Source organism: Dendrobates tinctorius, unplaced genomic scaffold (genome assembly GCF_039654945.1).
Source record: "Dendrobates tinctorius isolate UK_male_01 unplaced genomic scaffold, ASM3965494v1 ptg000073l, whole genome shotgun sequence".
Taxonomy (NCBI): domain Eukaryota; kingdom Metazoa; phylum Chordata; class Amphibia; order Anura; family Dendrobatidae; genus Dendrobates; species Dendrobates tinctorius.
Window position 1 is genome coordinate 38,172,113 of NW_027361741.1, and position 6,000 is coordinate 38,178,112.

A 6,000-nucleotide genomic window follows, 5' to 3' on the forward strand; every position below is an offset into this window, starting at 1 on the left:
TCTTTTTTTTGCCTGGAGGAACTTTGTTGTAGAGATGGATGTATGAGATGGAGCACCATCCTGCTGCAGAATTTGACCCCTTTTATGATTTGGAATATAAGAGGTAGCTAATGCTTCTTGATATTTTAGGCTACTGATATTTCCTTCCACCTTGCAAATATTTCACACACCCCCATACTGAATGTAACCCCAGACCATGATCTTTCCACCACGAAATTTAACTGTTTGTTTATTGCTGACTTCTGGGCACTGATTCAACCATGGAGGCCATTTTGAGACAGAATCCTACAAACTGTTCTAGTTGACACAGGGACTTGAGGTGACCAGGCCTGTTGGAGCTCTGCTGCAGTGGAAGAGGGGCTTGCTTTGGATTTTCTAACCAACAAACGTTCCTCCTGAGCAGTTGTCTTGCGGGGTCTGCCAGACCTGGGCTTGTCAAACACATCTCCAGTCTCTTTGAATCTTTTTTTAATTATTTGTACTTGACACTGAGACACATTAAAGGTGCCAGCCACCTCTGCAGTGGATCTGGTCTTCAGCCTCTTGATAATCCAGGCTTTGGTCGCAGGGTGGATTTTTGGCATGTCAGAGCTCAAGTTGCAGCTCAAGTGAAGGTCTGGGGTGCTGGGTTTCTTTTTATACACACCCACTAATTAACTGATCATTTACTGAGCACAGGTGAGGATGTAAACTAGGGTTGGGTGCATTATATGACCATGCGACAAAATTTTTGTCTTGCCAAAATCTGACCATTCTGTATCCATTAAATGATCAATATTTCTGCATTGATGGCAATTTATTTTCTTAACCTAAACCACATTTCGGAGGGTTTCAGCTTTCAAAAGAATAATTTATACAACCAATGGATGAATTTAACGTCCGATTATAAGCTTTTATTTACATAACTTGGATAAGCGACATAACTTCTGTCAGGGAGTGTATAGGGGAGGCTGTGTTATGTACTATGGGGGGCTGCATTATATTCTATGGGGAGGTGGGCTGTATTATATTCTATGGGGGGCTACATTATATTCTATGGGGGGCTGTATTAGATTTTATGAGGGAGGATTGCATCATACTTTTTGGTGGGGCTACATTATATTCTCTGGGGAGGTGGGCTGTATTCTATTCTATTTGTGGCTACATTATATTCTGTGGGGGGCTGTATTATATTATATTCTATGAGGGGTGATTGCATCATACTCCGAGGGGGCTACATTGTACTATATGAGGGGGATACATTGTATTCTATGGGGTGGTTGCATTATACTCTGTGGGGTGGCTGCATTATACTCTATAGGGTGGCTGCATTATACTATGTGGGCTGCGTTATACTGTATTGAGGTCTATGGGGAATACATTATACTATATGAACTATGGGGTGCATTATACTATATGAAGAACTATGGGGTGCATTATACTATGGGAAGTGAATTGTACTACATGGATGACTATGGCGGTGCATTATACTATATGGAGCACTATGAGGAGTGTATTATACTAGGTGGAGGACTGAGCAGTGTATTTAATATATGGAGGACTATGAGGAGTGTATTATACTATATGGAGGACTATGGGAAGTGTACAATACTAATATGGAGTACTGAGGAGTGTATTATACTATATGGAGTAATATGGGGAGTGTATTATACTATATGGAGGTCTATGGGGTGTGCATTTTACAATATGGAGGACTGTGGTGTACATTGTAATATATGGAGGACTATGGGGTGTATTATACTAAACAAGCAAAATGCTGCATATTCATCAACTGATTGGATTGTTTATGCCGGAACAAAAAACATTGTTCTTAGCAGCACATTGCCAGTGTAAACTGTAGATGTGCTGCTGATAACATGATACTGTATGAGGACAGATTGATCTGTTGGTGATTGTTCTGTCCCCATCACTCTTTCTCAGACGGTAGAGAGAGGCCAGGAAACAAGTGTTGAACTATTTCAATATTATCGATCACACTCATTTAGCGGCCTGAACTCGGCGCATGTAAATACAACCGAAATGCTTCTGTGTCATGTGCAATATGTTACCATTTGGGACCCCATTTTAAACTTTGCCTAAAACCGGCCTTGTTGCCAACAAAGGATATATAACAAAATAATGAGATGAACTTTTATTAATGACCAAATACTTATTTTCCACCAAAATTTGAAAAATATATCTTGCCAAATGAGACAAGGTGATTTTCTGGATTTGTTTTCTCATTTTGACTCTCGTAGTTGTGGTCTACCTATGATGTCAATTACAGGCCTCTCTCATCTTTTTAAGTGGGAGAACTTGCACAATTGGTGGCTGACTGACTAAATACTTTTTCCCCACTGTATATCGCTTAGAATTATCACCAAAAAGGTCTATCTTCATCTCATCAGACCAGAGAATCTTATTTCTCATAGTCTGGGAGTCCTTCATGTGTTTTTTAGCAAACTCTATGCGGACTTCCATATGTCTGGCACTGTGCAGAGGCTTCCGTCGGGCCACTCTGCCATAAAGGTCTGACTGGTGGAGGGCTGCAGTGATAGTTGACTTTGTGGAACTTTTTCCCATCTCCCTACTGCATCTCTGGAGCTCAGCCACAGTGATCTTGGGGTTCTTCTTTACCTCTCTCACCAAGACTTTTCTCCCACAATTGCTCAGTTTGGCTGGACGGCCAGGTCTAGGAAGACTTCTGGTGGTCCCAAACTTCTTCCATTTAAGGATTATGGAGGCCTCTGTGCTCTTACCAATCTTGAGTACTGCAGAAATTCTTTTGTAACCTTGGCCAGATCTGTGCCTTGCCACAATTCTGTCTCTGAGCTCCTTGGCCAGTTCCTTTGACCTCATGATTCTCATTTGATCTGACATGCACTGTGAGCTGTGGGATCTTATATAGACAGGTGTGTGCCTTTACAAATCAAGTTCCATCAGTGTAAATAAATACAGCTGGACTCCAATGAAGGAGTAGAACCATCTCGAGGATCAAAACGAAATGGACAGCATGTGACTTAAGTATGAGTGTCTGAGCAAAGGGTCTGAATACTGATGACCATGTGATATTTCAGTTTTTCTTTAATAAATTTGCAAAAATTTCTACATTTCTGGATTTTCCAGTCAAGATGGGGTAAAGAGTGTACATAAATGAGAAAAAAAAATGAACTTTTTTGATTTACCAAATGACTGCAATTAAACAGTGAAAAAATTAAAGGAGTCTGAATGCTTCCCGTACCCACTGTATATAATCTATAATACAAATATATAGTGATACATTACAGGAGAATTATTTTTTATGGTTTACTGAAAGTGTACTTATGTACATACAGTATGTGGGGAAAAAAAATATAGATAAATTTCTTATATACAAGTGCGTGACCTATAATTCGTATGTGACACTGTAAACTACCTACGTGTGTGTACATATAAATATATATGCATATAAATGTGTGAGGCTGGTTTCACATTCGCGCTTTTTAAGCGCACGCACGGCCGGGGGTAGCTCCGCCCCTGAGCCGGCTCTCTGCCCGGCGTGCCCGCCCCTTCCTTGTAGCGCCGCCTCCTAGCGCACAGCGGCGTCTGCGATCGGCGCACCCTATCTTTAGCATAGGGTGCGCAGATCGTGCGCAGGCCGTGCGCTAGTTGCGCTTTGACCTGCGCTGCGCACTTTTGACGGTGCGCCGTGCGCGCCAAAATCAAACTTTTCGGATTTTGGCGCGCACGGCGCACCGTCAAAAGTGCGCAGCGCAGGTCAAAGCGCAACTAGCGCACAGCCTGCGCACGATCTGCGCACCCTATGCTAAAGATAGGGTGCGCCGATCGCAGACGCCGCTGTGCGCTAGGAGGCGGCGCTACAAGGAAGGGGCGGGCACGCCGGGCAGAGAGCCGGCTCGGGGGCGGAGCTACCCCCGGCCGTGCGTGCGCTTAAAAAGCGCGAATGTGAAACCAGCCTTAATATGCTATAAACTATAAAATATATATGGAGAATATTTTTCTTTTTAGCTCATTCCTTCTCTTCTCTCTTCCTCTTTTCACTTCATAAGAAGAAGAGGAAATCCATCTCGTACTGGAACACAGGACAGTTTGAACAAGTACATTGAAAGAAAAAGTAAAAAAAAAAAAAAAAGTTAAAACATGAAGAAAAAACAGCTGCTAAATGGTCCAGATATAAATATGTAAATGTCATATAGTGGAAAAAAATTTGCCTCCATGACAACCCCTAATCGATACCAGATTAATAAGGGGGAATTATTAAAATACCAGGAAAAGACAAAATCCCAAAGTGCAAATCCCAATATTAGCAAGGAACAAAAGGGATAAAACTGTTATGGTCATTATGGCCAAGGGAGTGATAGTATTTAGTTTGTAAAATCCATTTGGACTCTTTTTGTGCAAGATGGCACTTCCAATTACCCCCACGGTGTCCAATAAAGATTTTGTCTTTGACCTAAAATGTCATTTGAATTACAATCATGGGTTAACTTGAAGTGGCTGGGAAGAGGCTTGAGTTTAAAAATGTCCTCTTTCTTTCTAGCAGCCTCGATATCTAGGACATGTTCACAAATGCGTAGTCGCAAGTCCCTTGATGTCATACCCACATATATCGAGCCACAAAGACAAGTTGAACAGTTGTCCTTGTGTCACAGTCCAATTCTTGTATCTGTGTCAGATTAGGGATTCCCTCATTTAAACCTTTTTTATTCCTTTCAGGCCTGGGAGCTTAATATGGGTTTTTGCCCCCGGTGGCCATAGGTGTTATTGCATGTCTGTTGGTTTCCCTGCTGATGTGACCACTCCCTTTTCCTATATAAGGTCACATGGTGTATCAGCAGGTGTTGGTTATAGCAGTTCCTTTTTGGACTCCAACCACGGTGAAGTGAGCCTCTGGCTCTGAGGTGTTTAGCCACTGCTGAAACTTGAATGGTGCTGAACTCTGCCTGCCCGGTATTTGCAGCAGAGAAAGAGGTGAAGGTAGCAGCTGGCTCTGAGGTGTCGAGCCACTGCTGAAAGTTAATCTGGTGCTGAACTCTGCTGCCTGGTGACTGCAGCAGAGAAAGATGGTGAAGGTGGCAGCTGGCTCTGGGGTGTTGAGCCACTGCTGAAAGTTAATCCTGTGATGAACTCTGCTGCCTGGTGACTGCAGCAAAGAAAGATGGTGAAGGTGGCAGCTGGCTCTGGGGTGTCCAGCCACTGCTGAAAGTTAATCCTGTGATGAACTCTGCTGCCTGCTGACTGCAGCAGAGAAAGATAAGTGTTTTGGTGTTTTCCCCTTTTTTCCTTTGTGTGTATTAGTGCAACGGAAGGACCAGTGTCCGTACTATCCAGTTCCCTAGCAAGGGATAGGTGCAGGGATAGTGAGGGATTCAGGTATCCTGCTCGGCGACAGGAGAAGAGCCTGTATAGGGAACGTTGGGAGTGTTCAGGGACACTGCCTCAGGGGAGTGAAGGAGGTCTCCCCGTTCCCTATTGCAGGGCCCACTGTTGTAACTGTTTCCCCGGTGTGCCCCTTTTGTCTTGTTGTTTCAGTTACCGATCTGCGGGTCGCTTCACAGAGGACAGGTACACGTGACAGTTTATAACCAACCATTACCATTTTCTCTGGTGAGCCATGGGCCAAGTACAGACCTGTGATCAATTGTTTCTGGTCCTCCCTGAGCAGAGTGAGGAGCTGCATGGTGTGTTGGAGCAGCAGCAGTTGTCAGGGTCAGGGGCCTTCCCTCTGGCTCAACCAGAGCCCCAATTTGTGGCTTTGGCGAATATGCCCCCTGTAGTCCCGGACAGGGAGCAGGACTTGCTCATACACGTGGACGCACCCAGGCAGGTGGGAGGAGTTGGTGTCCCCATGGTGCTGCCTGATGTTCCCCGAAGTGAGGGGGCACGTCCCTGTAGTGAGCAGACTGATAATTTAGTCCGTGGGGCTCACGCCGAAACGTCTACACTATCGAAGAAGCCGCCCCCTCCTGGTCGTGTGGAGGAAGACGATCAGGGAGAGTATATTTCCTTCTTCCTTCCCTT